The sequence below is a fragment of the Berghia stephanieae genome, chromosome 14 (genome assembly GCF_034508935.2).
Source record: "Berghia stephanieae isolate SIO BIC M18660-M18661 chromosome 14, UCSD_Bste_1.3, whole genome shotgun sequence".
NCBI lineage: Eukaryota > Metazoa > Mollusca > Gastropoda > Nudibranchia > Aeolidiidae > Berghia > Berghia stephanieae.
This window is the reverse complement of record NC_088373.1, coordinates 31,754,298-31,772,511: the sequence shown is the minus strand read 5'-3', so window position 1 is coordinate 31,772,511 and position 18,214 is coordinate 31,754,298. Positions and strand designations below refer to the sequence as shown.

The window sequence follows — 18,214 nt, the reverse complement described above, 5'->3', positions numbered from 1 at the left end:
AAAACAGATCCCTGTGGCACAGCAAAGTCAATCTTTAAAATATCTGATTTTATTCCTTTTACTTGAATTGTTTGTGTGCGGCGGATAAGGTAGGGCTCGAACCATTTTAACACTATTCCAGACAATCCAAACGTTTTGGAGAGACGCTCGACAAGAATCGAATGGTCTATCGTGTCGAACGCCGCACTTAGATCTAGGAGGGCCAGAACCGAAACTTTACCCATGTCAGCCTCACACAAAAGGTCGTTTTCAATTTTTAGTAAGGCATTTTCAGTGCTGTGATGTTGCCTATAAGCTGATTGATTTTTTTTCATATAAGTTGTAATTTACCAAATGATCGTTCAGTTGGGCTGCGACAGCCTTTTCCAAGATTTTTGAAAATAACCGTAAATTGGAAACTGGTCTGTTGTTTTTAAGATTCTCTGGTGACAGATTCGCCTTGTTCAGAAGAGGAGTAACGATGGCGTACCTGAAAAGATCGGGGACTGTTCCAGATTGTAAAGAGTCGTTGATTATATTAGTGTTAGTGGGGATGAGCGTTTCCATATATTCAAGTAATAGTGAGGTGGGGATTGGGTCGAGGCAACATGTTTTAGCGGGAGAAGATATTATGATTTTCCTGATTTCTTCTTCAGTCACTGGGGTAAATTTGTTAAACGAATCCTTGCCATTGTATGATTCAAATTTTGGCGGAGATGCGGAATTTGGTCAAGGTGATGTCTTATATTAGACACTTTGTTTTGGAAATAGGAACCAAATTCATTTGGAAGATCTTTTTCTGGGACAGTATTAGGGAAAACGCAATCAATCTTTATTCCGGTCATACAGTATGTTATACAGTATAATATCTTTGTTGTTGGACAATTGGAGATTTTATCATTCAAATAAGCATGCCTTGCATTGGTAATCAACGTGCGTATTTTTTGACTTGATTCCCTGTATACGTTCTGCGCGTCTTTTCTCGGATTTGGCCTCTTTATGTCATCCATGGGGACGATGGTCGATTCGTGACTGTCCTTGTTGTTGTTGGAGCATAGCGCTCTAAGTGCTCAGAGAGCTTCTCATCGTATTGGATTGCAGTTAGTTTTATAGAGAGTGGGCGCGTCAAATTGACAACGAAAGCGATGATGTAATGATCTGACAGACATTGTTCCGTCACGTGGATATTTGATATTTTTGATTTGTCATTTGTGACAAGGCAGTCAAGAATGTGGTTTCGTCGATGCGATGGTTTGTCAGTCAGTTGGTGAAGGCAGTGTGAAGCCAATAATTGTTTATTATAATTTATTATGGAACTGGGAAAATCCTAGGATTTGAAAACCTATATTATATTAAACTAAATTAAAGGGCAATTCTACGGGTGTAGGAATTGACTGCCGATGTAAAACGCTCAAGTGGGCGTTCAGTATCACTAATTTAACAAAAAATTGCAATATAATTTTATCTCCAACTTAAACCACGCATTACACCGGGCCATATATATATCGGATGCAAATTGCTTTGCGACAGATAATATCCTGGTCCAAATAGTAACATACAATTGATATAATCTTGTTAAACGCTTCAAAAACTGGGTACATTCCAGCTCCATGGGCTCTAATAGACCATTGAATAGACGAGGGTGTCATTTTGATATTGGAGAAAAATTTCAGCATATCCCATCTCCAAACCCCACGACCCATGAAATAAATCTCCACTGTTAGCATATTATAGTGGACAGTATTTTGGTTGTCTCAAAGTAATTGAACACATGAAAGTTTCACTTTCTCTTCTTGATGAAAACGAAGGCTCGAAACAATATTGTAGTAGTTGATCATACTTATATTTGAACGATTTTATGAATAGCTCCTTTTATCAAAAAGTTGAGCACTATTATTTCATGGTTTCTGTATTTATAATATATATCATTGTAAGTGTGTGTGTGTGTGTGTTTGTGTGTGTGTGTGTGTGTGTGTGACTGTTTATTGATCTATTAAAACATTTTTCATTTTCCCTCGCAAACAGCCTAAACCCGCGTGCTCATCCGATTCCGTAAGTATCTAATACTTTAAATAACACTTTCTTGATGAGGTCTTCTGACTTCTCATCTAGGATAGAGAGATAACGTTTGCTATGTCGTAATCCCCCTTACATTTATTTTCCCTTATTTAAAATGCCATTATCACAAATAACTGAAGTAAACTTGCTTTATCAACTTTTTCTGAAAGAAAAATTCCCACTATTATACGGTTCAAATTATTCAAATCAAAAGCTAAAAGAACATATCATAAAGCAAATTAGTACTTGTGTGCTTAAACATCGATCAGAAATATTATATTCGGATGAAATATCCACACCACAGCAGTTGAATTTGCGTTCGACTCATCAGCATCAAATTTAAAAGCACTTGAAAACACTGCCCTTCTTCTACGAAGTAAGATTCCTGACAGATATCAGGAGTGCAAAGAGATACCATGGCCTGCGAACAGTGAATACCTACATTCGTCTTATGTTCCGGGATATCTCATTACGTTCCTGCAAAAGTTACTAACTCCAACGAAATCAAAGGATGTATCGCCATCATATGAACGCAAAATACAATATATGGTTCAGGACAGTTGTTATTCTGTAACCAAAGGAGCATGGCAGCAGCCAAAACACCTCCTTCTTGGAATGTCGGTCGATCTGGAAGCTCACAACTCATAACATTACCGAACAGGCTAGGTCACTGCATTTCTTATTTCGGCGTTCTTCAGTTTGAAACGAACATTGCAGAAAACATTTTTTCGGATAGTATGTTGCCCCCAAAAGTGTTCAATGTGAATAGCAACATTACTTATTTTTGTTGGGACAATTTTGATTGAAATGAAGAAACTCTTACTCGGATCAACTATTCTTTCTTCTCTTTTAGAATTCCATCCCTTCACTGGATGCAATTCACCAAGTGCATTATTCCATCAAGGGAAAAGAAAGGCCTTAAAACTCGTTATGAAAAGTGGTTATATGCAATCAACATTCCAGGCCATTGGTGACATAGCTTGTCCACAGGAAAAGACAATAGACAACAGTTTGTATGTTGGCTATACGGTTCGCAGTTTTTATCGAGTATTAGCACGCTTCGAGATCCTAAAGCAAAAGAATACTTCCATGCAAAAGGCAAACAGGTCCTCTCAGAGAAAGACAATACCGATTTAAGTCTTCTCCTTCCGTGCAAATCATCACTCCTATACATCAAACGTGTAAACTATCAGACGTATGAATGGAAACAATCACTTGTTGCATTTCAAGATCTGATGCCTTTGTCAGAACTTCACGGCTGGAAACTTATAGGAGAACACATGGATATCCACCATGGAAATGAACTGCTTCTTCAAGAATTAGAGGCTGTATTGACACAACATATTGACACCATGCCCGAAGAATCCACAGAAACTGACTTCTGGACGATATTGAGGATGATGATTTTTGTTTAGATTTGACAACCAGTATCTGTGCAAGACAGACTTTTAAGACTGGCGGTATCTATTAACATTCCGACACAGAACAATCAGCATAATGAGCCAGATCACACAAATTATATTAAGAATACATATGAAAAGAATGAGGCACAAGATAAGAGATAAGCGACGAGCAGTTTGCTTTTGTAAAAGAAAAGTGTAAGGTAAATGCAATTTTTACATTGAAAAAAATGATGCAGCGGCAATTCGAAAAACAAAAAATCGCTTTATCTATGCTTCATTGATTATTCCAAAGCTTTTGTTTCGGTACAACACGAAATGCTTTTCAAAATGTTAAGAAAACCGAAGGCATGGTGGTCTAAAATAATGTCAACAACACGACCTCCCATTTGTCAAGCAAATCAAACAAGTAAAGGAATGTCGAAATTTAGGCACTATCATTACCCATGACACACGTGACATAGAGGATATAAAACAAAGAAACGCAATAGCAAAAACGTGTGTTCCATAAAATATGACCAATTGTGTCAAACAAAAACCTAAAGTTGAAGACCAGAATGAAAGTAGTGGAAACATACGTTATAAGTAACCTTATATATGGTTGAGAAACGTAGACACTTGAAAAAAAAATGTACTAAAAGGTTAGAGGCATTTGAGATGTGGATGTATAGAAGAATGTTGAGGTTATTATGGACAGACTATGCAAATGAGGAAATGTTGGTGAAGGTGAGAAAGGAAATAATATTGATATAGACCATAAGAAAGAGGCAGTCATTATTATTATTATTATTATTATTATTATTATTATTATTATTATTATTATTATTATTATTATTATTATTATTATTATTATTATTATTATTATTATTATTATTATTATTATTAATAGTAGTAATAGTAGTAGTAGTAGTTAGTAGTAGTAGTAGTAGTAGTAGTAGTAGTAGTAGTAGTAGTAGTAGTAGTAGTAGTAGTAGTAGTAGTTGTAGTATAGTAGATAGTAGTAGTAGTAGTAGTAGTAGTAGTTAGTAGTAGTAGTAGTAGTAGTAGTAGTAGTAGTAGTAATAGTAGTAGTAGTAGTAGTAGTAGTAGTAGTAGTAGTAGTAGTAGTAGTAGTAGTAGTAGTAGTAGTAGTAGTAGTTGTAGTAGTAGTAGTTATAGGTATTTTCAGGCAAATAAATAAACAAACTTATGAAAGTCAATGCAATCAGGGCGAACATTTCTGAGCGATACCCAGCACGTAACACACAAGATATCGCTCTCACAGTCACAGAGCTACACCTAACGCCTGTTATTCATTTAACAAAACCACTGTTGAATTGACTACCTCCGTGATGAAACAAGTCTTATATTATTTCAAGGGGAATGGGGTTGCAAAAAATGGTTTATAGATACAGTACAGATATAGACTACAAGAAAAGTGACAAATGATCCTAACACTCTGTCGTGTGTATCATGTTCCTTGTTGTTGTTATTATTGCATATCAGTATTGTGTAGTAGATACTCGATACTCTCCTCCTCTCAATGTTATAATAAGTTTACACACAAGAATGTCGAAGTCGCTCGAAAGAGTTACCTGCTAAATACCTAAGAACAGCGTAGATGAGATGAATCTAATCTTATTATCTTTTGAACATTCATTTGGGAGTGGGGGCGACTGCATCTCCGATTCCACAACAAACATTTCTCCATTTGGTGTTTGGACGTGGAAAAGGCTTGAATGTTACACCTCTTTATATGAGGGTGATCTTTGTACTTGTTGTCGCTGTTACAAAGACACAAGCACACACCACACATTTTCCCCGGCATTTTTATATGTAGATAATCAAAAGACAGAGGCTTGCAGACAATATATCACTGAAAAGAAAAAGGCAATGTTTATACTGGAGAGAGCGCAATATACCTCGTGCTAAATATAACTCCGGATTTTCCCAATTCTTGATTCATAAACGTCACAGCCCTATTCTAATCTTATTTTCAGGATTGCGGCAACAAGGAAAAATGCAATAAGAAAATTGGTAAATGCGGTGAGTAATAATAATAATAATAATAATAATAATAATAATAATAATAATAATAATAATAATAATAATAATAATAATAATAATAATAATAATAATAATAATAATAATAATAATAATAATAATAATAATAATAATAATAATAATAATAATAATAATAATAATAATAATAATAATAATAATAATAATATTAATGATAATAATAATAATAATACTTTAATGCATCCCAAAAAGGAAATTTTTGGACAGACGTGTTATGATTTACACATTAAGATAAAAATACAATGGAAATAGGATGTATATATAAAAAAGAGCAGCTCCATAACCAGAGCTGCGTTTTATAATATGAATCATTTCACCACTGTAAAATAGTTAAAACTGTCACTATAAATTGAAAATTGAAAATATTGCATAACAAATACATTAATAAATTAATATTTACATTTTTTTTTGAAAGTAAACATGCGAAATAATTATATTTAAAAAAGTATTGCTTGTTGTTATAAAGCCTGATACTGGACAACAGAAAATGTTTTCGGTGTCTCCCTTTTTTTTCTTTGTAATAGAGAAAGAGCGACCACTCCTTCCTGGCATAATAATTGATGGTCTTAGTGGATGATTCTGGTCATTTAATATTTTAATTATATTACGAATACAAAATTTTTCGTATAAAAGATCTACATTGTGAACAGCAGTTATATAGCGTTTAATGGATTTTTAAATATTTGAATTTATTTTGTTCCTTTCCACTGCTAAGCAATCGCCTCCCCAGATTGTTATACAAAATGACAAGACACTTTCGATCACTGCTGTATAAAATAATGTGCAAAGGGTTTTATCTACTCTAAATTGAGAAAGTTTTGAGAAATATTAATAATAATAATAATAATAATAATAATAATAATAATAATAATAATAATAATAATAATAATAATAATAATAATAACAATAATAATAATAATAATAATAATAATAATAATAATAATAATAGTAATAATAATAATAATAATAATAATAATAATAATAATAATAATAATAATAATAATAATAATAATAATAATAATAATAATAATAATAATAATGATACTAATAATAATAATAATAATAATAATAATAATAATAATAATAATAATAATAATAATAATAACAATAATAATAACAATAATAATAATAATAATAATAATAATAATAATAATAATCAATAATAATAATAATAATAAATAATAATAATAATAATAATAATAATAATAATAATAATAATAATAATAATAATAATAATAATAATAATAATAATAGTAATGATAATAATAACAATACACATTTATACAGAGCTCATTCTCGTGTAAAACACAAGCTCTGGGCAATTTACAATATAAATTATCAATTTTGAGTGAAAAAAATGTAATGAATTTATAGCCAAATTAAGGATTCATAGTGTCAATAATGGCAAATACAGTAAATATGTGTCTTGAGATTATTTTTTAAAGGCAGGTAAAGACTTACACTCCTCAGACCACGTGGTAGTTAATTCAAAATCCTGGGGCCGAAACAAGCACAGGACCTATCACCAAATTTTGTTCTTGATCTTTTTTCCGAAATTTTCGTTGGGTCATTATGTGATCTTAAAGTGTAATTTTCAAATTTACCCGTGATCTGTTAGGTATTCCGGTGCTATAGCAGTCAAACACTTATAAACAAGACCCACTGCTTTGTAATATGTGCCTCTTTTCAATGGGCAAACAGTGGAGAGAGGCCAACGAAGGGGTTGCATGATCCCATTTTCTTTTGCCAAAAACTAATCTTGCTACACTGTTTTGCAGTAGTTGTAATTGTTTAATAGAAGCCTGAGGCAAGTTGACAGCAGGGATTTACAATAATCCAGTTTCGAAAAAAATGAGGGAGACAACCAATGTTTTACATGTTCCAATTGTATTATACTGACGGATCGAACTGATTTTCTTCAATTCAAAGTATAAATATTTACAGAGAGTAGAAATGTGAGCTGACGTAGATTGAGTATTAAATATGTATATCTAGTTTATTGTTTTTATCTTAAATTGCAAATTGATTATGTACACTAGATTCTAATTAACACGTATTTGTTCATTTTGGCTAGATTTGTTGGGGGGGGGGGTTGGTCGTTTTTTTTCTTACAATATGGCAAAATTGCACTGTACTGCATGGCGTTTCAGCTTATAATTCATGCTAGGATGAGCACGTATAGCCGAAACCATCAATAAAAAATATTTCAGAAGGACAGGTAGAATGATTGGTTTGTCGGGCCTACTTCAGATGCGGATAGAAGAGGGAATCCGTTGTAGGTTGCCTCCAGAGCAGGGTCAATTCAGTAAGACTAGACTAGATAGAGAAGGGGAGAAGGTAGTTGGTTGTACCTCTCTTATAACTAATGTAGTAGAGAAATAACGATAGATAAAGGAAATAAAAATTACCAACATCTGTACATTTATTACAGCTATATTTAACATTCATCCATCGTTTGCCTCTTTCCTGTCATTCACAAATAATATAAACATCACGACAGAAGTAGGGTCCCCGAGACCATTGTTATTTCGAATGTGCTGCAATGATGATTGGTAATGAGGATGACAAAGAAATCAGAATCTCGTGGTCTGATTAAGTTTGAGTGGTGGTGTTTGAAGGCTTCTTCGTGGTTGCATTGTTCCACGGAAATCCCATTACTAAGATGATCGTCAGAATCTGTGATATACAACACTTTTCTTTCTTAGACTTTTTCCATCCCAATCATGCCTGACACATATTTGAAACGCTCATTTTTGTCTCCATTCATCCAAGATATATTTCCATACATCTTAAATGTTGATCAAAGCCATCACACGTTACCGAGTGATATGACCTTGTGTTTCTCTCGTCCTTGTTTTTGAGACAGAAGAATATAACTGTCCCAACCAACATCTACTCTTGATACTAGATCCAGTCATATAAGATTCGTGTAGAGCACTTTTTCCTTAGTTGATTGTTCTGCAACACACTAAAGTAAACGAAATTATATATAATGAATATTTCTTTTTTGATGACCGTCAATTTGAAATTCCAATTGGCCAATATTTTTTTCAAAGATGTCAATCCCAATCTTAACTTTGAAGAAAAAAATCAAATTGAAAAACAACATTATTAACGTAGCGTGGATTATCATATGATATTTAATTAATGTTAACAAAAGGAATGGAATTACAGATCCGCCAGGATATTGTCCTTGCCTGGGATATCGCGGATATTCAAGTTGTATTTCTGTAAAGCTAGAGAGACCATCTTGTCTTTTTCTGGTTACTTATTTCATCCTAGTGAGAAAAGCCAGAGAGATATCATGAAACTACTAAGGGTAATGGTTTACTTGGGCCAAGGACAATTTTGAGACCAAGTTGCCGGATTGTGATTATATATATATATATATATATATATATATATATATATATATATATATATATATATATATATATATAACTTTTCCAATATGTATACGAAGGAAATAAGAGAGTAAGAACGGGACTGAACAATTTAATGTAAGAGTAGGATTATACCAGGCGTCTGATCAGTCCATGGAACATGATATATGCGGAAGACGTGGTACTTTTGAACGGTCCAAAAGCTTCGGCGAAAGGGAGCTGGAGGGCTTGAGTCAAGTGTTGGAAAGGATGGCAGTAATAGGAATCAGATCGAAGACAGAAGAATCTGTGCATCGGACAACAGACAATAAAAACACCTATAAAGGCAGGAGAAGAAAATGTGCAAGAGACAATCCAGTTCAAATAGAAACAACTGTGCAATGAGATGGAGGCAATGAGATGGAGGTTAAGAAGAGGATCCAAGCAGGCTGGAATAATTGGAGGAAGGTAACTGGAGTTATGTGTGACAAATTTCCGCAAAATATATGCACATGTTGTAAGACCAGACATGTTGTATGGATTAGAAACAGACGATACGACAAATTAAAACAAAGAAGTTGAAGTGGGAAGAAATGAAGCTGTTGAGATGGTCACTTTGCTGAACAAGGAAATAATATAAAGTGAAAATTGAACGAATCCGAAGGTTGAGTGAAGTGAAGAATATATCTATAAATATGAAAGACGGCAGTCTGACATGGTTCGAATGTGTAAAGAGACTAGAGAGGGTGTACATGGGAAAAAACTATTGGATATGTTATTAAAGGGACGCCCAAATAGTGGACGGATGGATCGGGTAATGGATAATATGAAAGAACTGGGCCTAGACGAAGATGATGATATGAACCGAGATGCATGGAGATGTGGTATGCATTATGGCAACCCTGCAAGAATCTGGATAAACTGATTTTAAAAATGGTCTTCTTGATAAATAGACGTTTCGATTGGACTGATTTTACGTACTTTAAATGTATCAACTGTTTGATTTTTGACCACGCTATTTGATGGGCATTTTGAATTTATCATCTATAAAGATGTAAGAAATCGAATTTGGAATTATGAACTTTTTATTTGATTGTCTTGATGTTGTACATTCAATTATCATCATTGGCCCTTCCCTTGATTTTTTTTGTCACTATCAAGATCTACAACATAACCAATGATCAATGCGATTTATCCGAAAGCATAGTATTAAAAAATATAAATAAAACCACTATACGATCATCTGCCTGCAATGTGCGATTACATAATAATATGGCTTGCGGTTGTTGTAAGTAGTTTACCCAAACGGATAGCATCAATATTTAAGCGAGAACTATTCACTCAACTCGAGGTTCATAATCAATAACAAAGAGCTGAGTGAAGTCGACTTCTTTACTTCAATACAATGTATTGCAGGAGGACAGAGGGAATAGAGTTCTTGGATATGTATTACTGCTATGCGTTTAGGTAAAACAATCACAACGATCCCCCTGCCTGATTTAACTTACCATCACACAAAACTGAAGCTTGAAGATTAAGAGTCTTATTGATATGATTTAATGAGAAGTTTTCACCAAAATGACTGTATTAGAATAATAACAAAAAGCTGAGTGCCGTCAATTTCGTTCAATTAAATGGTTTGATTCTGGCGACATTTCAATCTTGTAACAGCTATAGTCTGACAGTCACAGGCTTCTAAACTTTTCCGGATTTTCATCAAACTCGATTTAATTGTGTATGTGTGTGTGTATGTGTGTGAGTGTTTGTATGTATGTGTGAGTATGTGTGTGTGTGTGTGTGTGTGTGTCTTTGTCCCTTTAGAGGGCATAGGGTGTAAAAGAGTGAAATAATCGGACTCAATATCTAACTTATTTATTATCTCCTCTCCCTTCTATCATGACCATGAATAAAGGGGTGAGTAGCACACAATCATGTCATACAGTGTTCACCACAATCATCATCATCATCATCATCATCATCATCATCATCATCATCATCATCATCATCATCATCATCATCATCGTCATCATCATCATCATCAGCAGCAGCATCATCATCATCATCATTATCACCATTATCATCATCATCGTCGTCGTCGTCGTCTGCATAATCATTGTCATCACCATCTTGAGCACAGCTATTAATATATATATTTTTAAGTTGTCCTTCAGATCAAATAGACCTATTGACCCGGAATTTATCCCGGATTTTTCTGGTGAATTGGACAATAGCACTTGCTTGCTACACTTTGAATGCTACGCTAGTCTGATGTAAAGTACTTTGAGCCTAGATCTAGTACACCCAGCTCCCCAATGACTGCTGAGTGGGCAGGGGTTGGAAAAAATATATCGACTTCACCTGGGTTTGATCAAATTCCCTTTGCCTGTGAATCTATTATTTTACCAACTAAGCAAACAATACTCTTATAGCTATCATCATCACTAATACTTGTTTATAATTTACTTAAATTACCTAATTCAAATACGTATGAATAATTGCTTGGATTCAAAGTATATTTTTAATATGTAAATTCTATGTCCTCTGTTACTGTTAAGCAATATGCCTAAAATCAACAATGAAAAGAAACAAGCTAAACTAAATTATTATCACCATGGATTTTTCTATGAAACTTAATCCGAAAAGTATTTATTAAGAGTAGTAGTAGTAGTATTATTAATAATAATAGTAGTAGTAGTAGTAGTAGTAGTAGTAGTAGTAGTAGTAGTAGTAGTAGTAGTAGTAGTAGTAGTAGTAGTAGTAGTAGTAGTAGTAGTAGTAGTAGTAGTAGTAGTAGTAGTAGTAGTAGTGGTCGTCGTCGTCGTCGTAGTAGTAGTAGTAGTAGTAGTAGTAGTAGTAGTAGTAGTAGTCGTAGTAGTAGTAGTAGTAGTAGTAGTAGTAGTAGTAGTAGCAGTAGTAGTAGTAGTAGTAGTAGTAGTAGTAGTAGTAGTAGTAGTAGTAGTAGTAGTAGTAGTAGTAGTAGTAGTAGTAGTAGTAGTAGTAGTAGTAGTAGTAGTAGTAGTAGTAGTAGTAGTAGTACTAGTAGTAGCAGCAGTAGTAGTAGTAGTAGTAGTAGTAGTAGTAGTAGTAGTAGTAGTAGTAGTAGTAGTAGTAGTAGTAGTAGTAGTAGTAGTAGTAGTAGTAGTAGTAGTAGTAGTAGTAGTAGTAGTAGTAGTAGTAGAAGTAGTAGTAGTAGTAGTAGTAGTAGTAGTAGTAGTAGTAGTAGTAGTAGTAGTAGTAGTAGTAGTAGTAGTAGTAGTCGTAGTAGTAGTAATAGTAGTAGTAGTAGAAGTAGTAGTAGTATTTTTAATTCAGAAAAGTGATTAGAGCAGGCACTTATGTTGATAACAACGAGAGATTAAGTGAGTAGGAAAGTGCCAGAAGACAATAGAGAATACAAATTTCTGCGATGGGGGTTCTAACCCGCGCCCTTACTGGTGCAACAACTCCGCCTCCCCCGGGAGAGCGTGACTCTACCGTGTGAGCTATCCACAATCCCATAACAGATCGTCTCTTTCATTTCTTGCTGTTATCAACAAAAATACCTGCTGTACTCCCTTTTCTGAATTAAAAAAGTCACCCCAAATACCGGAGAATACTCAATGAGAATTTTGGCTATTACGCTTAATTGCTGGCCAACTAACTTCGCGGTGGTTGTGTGTGTTGGACCTGTGACCTTTAGTAGTTGGGAAGAGAGGGCTCTAAAAATTACTAGGGTTAGAGACAATCTTTTTTTGTGATCCTGGATAGCTCATACGATAAAGTTCCGCTCTCCCCAGTTGTCGTACCAGTAAGATGGCGGGTTAGAACCCCCATCGCCGCGGCGAATTTTTTGTTCTCTATTGTCTTCTGGTACTTTCCTACTCAGTTCATCTCTTGATAGTAGTAGTAGTAGTAGTAGTAGTAGTAGTAGTAGTAGTAGTAGTAGTAGTAGTAGTAGTAGTAGTAGTAATCATGTCTCGTCCTACTTGTTAAGTGAAGCTGATGACTGGGGACACATATTAAAACGTTTTGAGCACGATTAACGCATATTGCGCTATACATCAAGTTGTTGTGTTTTCATACAGTCGATTCAAAAAATAATTATTTCACTAACTGAAATGCGTCATCTTTTATTTTTCTCCCATCCATGTGTGGCTAACAGGTTGTAAGTATCAATCAATTATAGTAGTTCATATATAGTACGTCTAATGTCACCGAAACTACTATCTATACTTATCCAAGAATTCAAAATCCAATATTAATGGCCATACCGTTATATTTATTCTTATATTAATGATTTTGTTTCCATCAAAACCAATAAGCATTCTTGCCATCATTAATACAAATATCAACAGAGTTTCCCTCATCAATATCAATGTCATCACTGTTTACCAGAAAAATAGGGCCTGTAAAATAAGGAAACGTAGATATATTTCTCATGGCTCACAATATCAAAATGTGGTGACAAAGATGGATAGAAATAGATATAAACAGAGAGAGAAAATAAATTTTAAAAAAGAGAGAGAGAGAGAGAGAGAGAGAGAGAGACAGAGAGAGAGAGAGAGAAAACGATATATGTATATATATATATATATATATATATATATATATATATATATATATATATATATATGTATATATAGAATCGTGTTGATACAAATATAGTACGAAAAGTGCTCGACATGTAGTAATGGAGCGAATTATTATTATTTAAAATATTTACCACAATGTTTGAGACAGTCTACATTAATGTTTCAGGCTTAATTTGCCATCGTCAGGACTGAGTTGTTTTGTTGACTGTTGTTGTTTCTTGAAGTGGTTCCGGAACCACTTCAAGAAACAACAACAATCAACAAAACAACTCAGTCCTGACGATGGCAAATTAAGCCTGAAACATTAATGTAGGCTGTCTCAAACATTGTGGTAAATATTTTAAATAATATATATATATATATATATATATATATATATATATATATATACTAGTGATCAAAAGAAAGTATACACTTGTTTTACCTACAGAATTGGTATGAAATACTGTTCTGGTTCATTTAAAACCTATGTGTAACCATAGTACTATCATTTATCTTTCATTTTCTTATATTTTGTAACGTTTATGGTTGATCTTGTATGCAACACATACTTTTTAAAACATGATCTTCAAATAGGGAAGTAAAAAGTCAATACATACACTATAATTTTGACAAACAATGACATTTTAATAAAATTACTTGTGTTCATTTCATTTGAAGTGAAGGTGAATCTAATTCATTCAGTAACGAGTATGTCCCCCGTTCGCCCCAATCACAGAATTGCATCTCCTACGCATGGAATTGGCCAGCTGGTGTTGAGAAATGTTATCCCAAGCTGTTCTTATTGCGTGGAACAGTTGTTCATTTTGCTGGTCTAATGAACGAACTTGGCGGCGGATTATGCTCCACATATGTTCTATTGGATTTAGATCGGGGGGAGGGGGGGGGGGGGGGGGGTATTGCAGGCGACAGGCTGATAACGTTCACATTATTTGCTGTTATAAAATCCCTTTTTACAATAGCGCGGTGGGATGGTGCATTGTCGTATTGAAGTGAAAATTTAGGATGTTCATGAAAAAATGGAATAACATGGGGTTGTAAAATGTGCTGGATGTACCTTGCACCGGTTAGGGATGCATTTGCTTGAACTAGAGGTGTCCTATAGTCTGCTTATTCCACCCCACACCATGACTTGTCCATATCCTCTGTTTGGGGATTCCAAGACACAAGAATCGTGAAATCACTTGTGTGATCTTCGGTAACAACGTAATCTACCGTCGTTTCTTCCAATCACAAAGCGTGATACATCTGAGAAGAGAACACATGGCCACGCATACATTGTGCATCGTAGATGAGTACGGGCCCACTTGAAGACGGGCCAACCGTTGATGTGCTCTAAGAAGTTGTCGCATCAACGGACGTTTCGGTCCCTTATCGTTTGTGTTATTTCAAATCGATTCACTCAGGAATATACAGTTCTCCTTGTGAGATCAAACATTCTTGCGACATTGGTCACAGACTGTCCAGCTAGAAGATGACCAGGGCACGTGCACGTTGTTCTAAACTAAGTCGTGACATCACGTAGATTAATGGATGGTATTTTATATTGTGTTTTCCTGCCTTGAAAATAGTTCAAGAAGACACGGATGGCAAAAAAATTAATCTACACACTTCCTGTCCACAGCAAGGGGTTAAAAGGTCATTTTAGCACGTGCGCGACGTGGTGAGCGAATTTCAGGTCAAAAACAAAAACATCGACTATCGGTACACAGAAAGGCTAATGGTAAACAACTCAGTGGAAAATCATTAGCCTACGTCAACGGATAAAAAAGTAATGACGATTTTAAATGTGCATACTTTCTTTTGATCTCAAGTATATATATATATATATATATATATATATATATATATATATATATATATATATATATATATATATATATATATATATGTAGATAGAGAGATAGATAGATAAAGAGAGACAGAGAGAGAGACGGAGATGGAAAGAGAGAGAAGGCGAGAATGAATGGGTCAAGTTCCATAAGTGAACACACCTAAGTTATATATAGGAGTAGATAGGATGAACATGTTAATCTATTTTAAAATAATGAGAATCACAACGGTTTAAAAACAATTAAACATGTAATCTAATACGATTTGTTACATATATATATATATATATATATATATATATATATATATATATATATATATATATATATATGGAGAGAGAGGAAAGATGTCCATACTGTTATATTTATTCTTGTTTATATCATTAAGGGGGGGGGACGACACTAAAGGGTCATTTTTTTTTATTTGATGAAATATCCTAAACTTCTATGCGTCATGGCCCGTCCTTCATGTTAAGTGAATCAGATGACCGGGGGCACTTTGTAAAGCGCTTTGAGCACGTTTAGTGTATATTGCCCTATACACACCATCAAGTTTGTGTGTTTTTTATAAAATTAACGAATATTTACTGAGAGCCGTAATCTTTTTCTTTTTGTCACTTTCTCCTATCCATGTTTTACTAACAGGCTGTAAGTATCAATTAATTATAGTCTTTCATTTATTTTACGCTTAATGGCACCGACACTTCTCGTTGTCCCGAATATTCAAAACCAAATATCAATACCCATACTGTTATATTTATTATTATCTATATTTCAATTATTTTGTTTCCATCAAAACAAATAATAATGTTGCAATCAACAACACCAATACCAACACGGTCTCCACCATCAATACTAATATTAATATTGTTGCCATCAATACCAATATCAGCATTTTTACCATCATCAATACCAAAAGCAACGCAGTTGCCATCATCAATACCAATGTCATCACTGCTGCCAGGAAAAAAGGCTCTGTAAAATAAAAAATTAACATTAGATAAATGTCGCAAGGCTCACAATATTAAAATGTGGAATGCAAATTGGGATAGAGATAAATATACAGAGACAGAGAGAGTAAGAGAGAGATAGAGAGGGGGAGAGAGAGAGAGAGAGAGAGAGAGAGAGAGAGAGAGATAGAAAGAGAGAGTGGATGGCTCAACATCCGTAAGTGAACTCACCTGAGGTATATAGGAGTGGATGGGATGAACATATTGATCTATTTTAATAGAATGAGAATCACAACGTTTTAAAAACAATTAAACATGCAATTTAATACGATTCGTGGTATATACAATCGTTTTAGAATCGGAAGGTTCTGGGTTCGAACCTCGTATAGCAAATAGGGGAGTCCTTAGAAAAGAACCATAACTCACATCCTCTCACCGAATTCGGGTGTAAAATAGGTATCTGGCCGTTAACAGAGTTGTCTGTGTCTGAAAATATTGTGACCATCCCTAACTGGCGTCGTGTCTCCTCCTACTTCTTAAGTGATGTTGATTACTGGGGACACGTTTACTGTATATTACGCTATAAAAACGATCAATTTGTTGTGTTTCTATACATTCCCATTTAATGATACTAATTTACCCTTTCTGAAAGGCATAATCTTTATATTTTGTTACTTTCACCACTCCACATGTGACTAAAAGACTGTAAGTATACGCCAATAATCGTTTTTCATATAATTTATACTGAATGACATGGTCACAATTATCTATAGTTGTCCCACAATTCAAAACAAAATATTAAAAGCCATACAATCATGTTTATTCTTATCTATATCGATTATGATAATTCACTGTTACAATCAACAATACCAATACATCACTGTAACCACCGTCAATAATCATATCAACACTGTTGCCATCCATACCAATACCATTTTCAACAGAATTGCTACCATCAATATCAATATCAACATAGTTGCCATCATCAATACTGCAACTGTTACCAGACCACTAGATCGTGTAAAATAAAAATGAACCTTGAATAAATGTATCATGGCTCAAAACATTTCAATGTGGTAAGCAAAGAAAAATAGAGATAGATAGACACACACACACACACACACACACACACACATATATATATATATATATATATATATATATATATATATATATATATATATATATTATTATTATTATTATTATTATTATTATTATTATAGAATTATAGTGAAATATGCAGATGATACTGCTATTCTTGGCTTATTAAAGGATAAAGTTACCGAAAAGAATTATTTCAAACAAATAAATATATTCACCGATTGGTGTAAACAAAATCAGCTTGAATTTAATGTTGAAAAAACGAAATAGCAGGTGTTTGGTGTAAAAAATAAAGACGACTTAAAGCGTGTGGCGATCGGTAAAGATGATGTTGAGAGAGTTGACTATTTTAAATGTTTAGGAATAACCATTGATAGTTCCCTCAATTTCTCTCAACATATTAATATAATATCTAAGAAAGTTGCCCAAAGATTATACATCTTAAGGAAATTGAGAACATTTCAAGTAAGGAAGAAAACTATGTTAAGAGTTTATGACTCATTGATTAAAAGTGTCATTGCGTTTGGCTGCACCATATGGTTTGGAGGATGCCGACTTAAAGATAAATCAAAAATTTCAAAATCTATCAAAGAGGCATCAAATATAATAAACCATCCTCTTGATGGAGTAAAAAGAATTCATGGAAAAGCAATAGAAAGGAAAGCATTCTCAATTATCAACAATAAAAAACATATTTTATACCATGAATTTAGTCTTTTACCATCTGGGAGAAGGTTTTGTCAGATTAGACGTAGAACTAACAAGTTTAAATCAACGTTCGTTCCATCAGCAACAGGAAATTTTGAATATTTCATATGGTACAGAAAAACCAAGGATTGATTCGTTGACTGATTAACTGATTAATTTATTTAATGTAAGATTAACTGATCAATTGATAAA

The 18,214-nt window shown here is 33.8% G+C and overlaps 1 protein-coding gene and 1 long non-coding RNA gene across 2 annotated transcripts in view; both read left to right on the top strand.

Annotated features, from left to right (window-relative positions):
- LOC144960115 (uncharacterized) overlaps positions 1-18,214 on the top strand; it is a 212,949-nt gene that overhangs the window by 118,665 nt on the left and 76,070 nt on the right. The window lies entirely within an intron of this gene.
- LOC144960037 (uncharacterized) overlaps positions 1-18,214 on the top strand; it is a 69,350-nt gene that overhangs the window by 28,970 nt on the left and 22,166 nt on the right. The window contains exons 3-4 of the long non-coding RNA XR_013642747.1: positions 2,005-2,031; positions 5,417-5,462. This is a non-coding gene — a long non-coding RNA (uncharacterized LOC144960037). The remainder of the gene's footprint in view (positions 1-2,004; positions 2,032-5,416; positions 5,463-18,214) is intronic.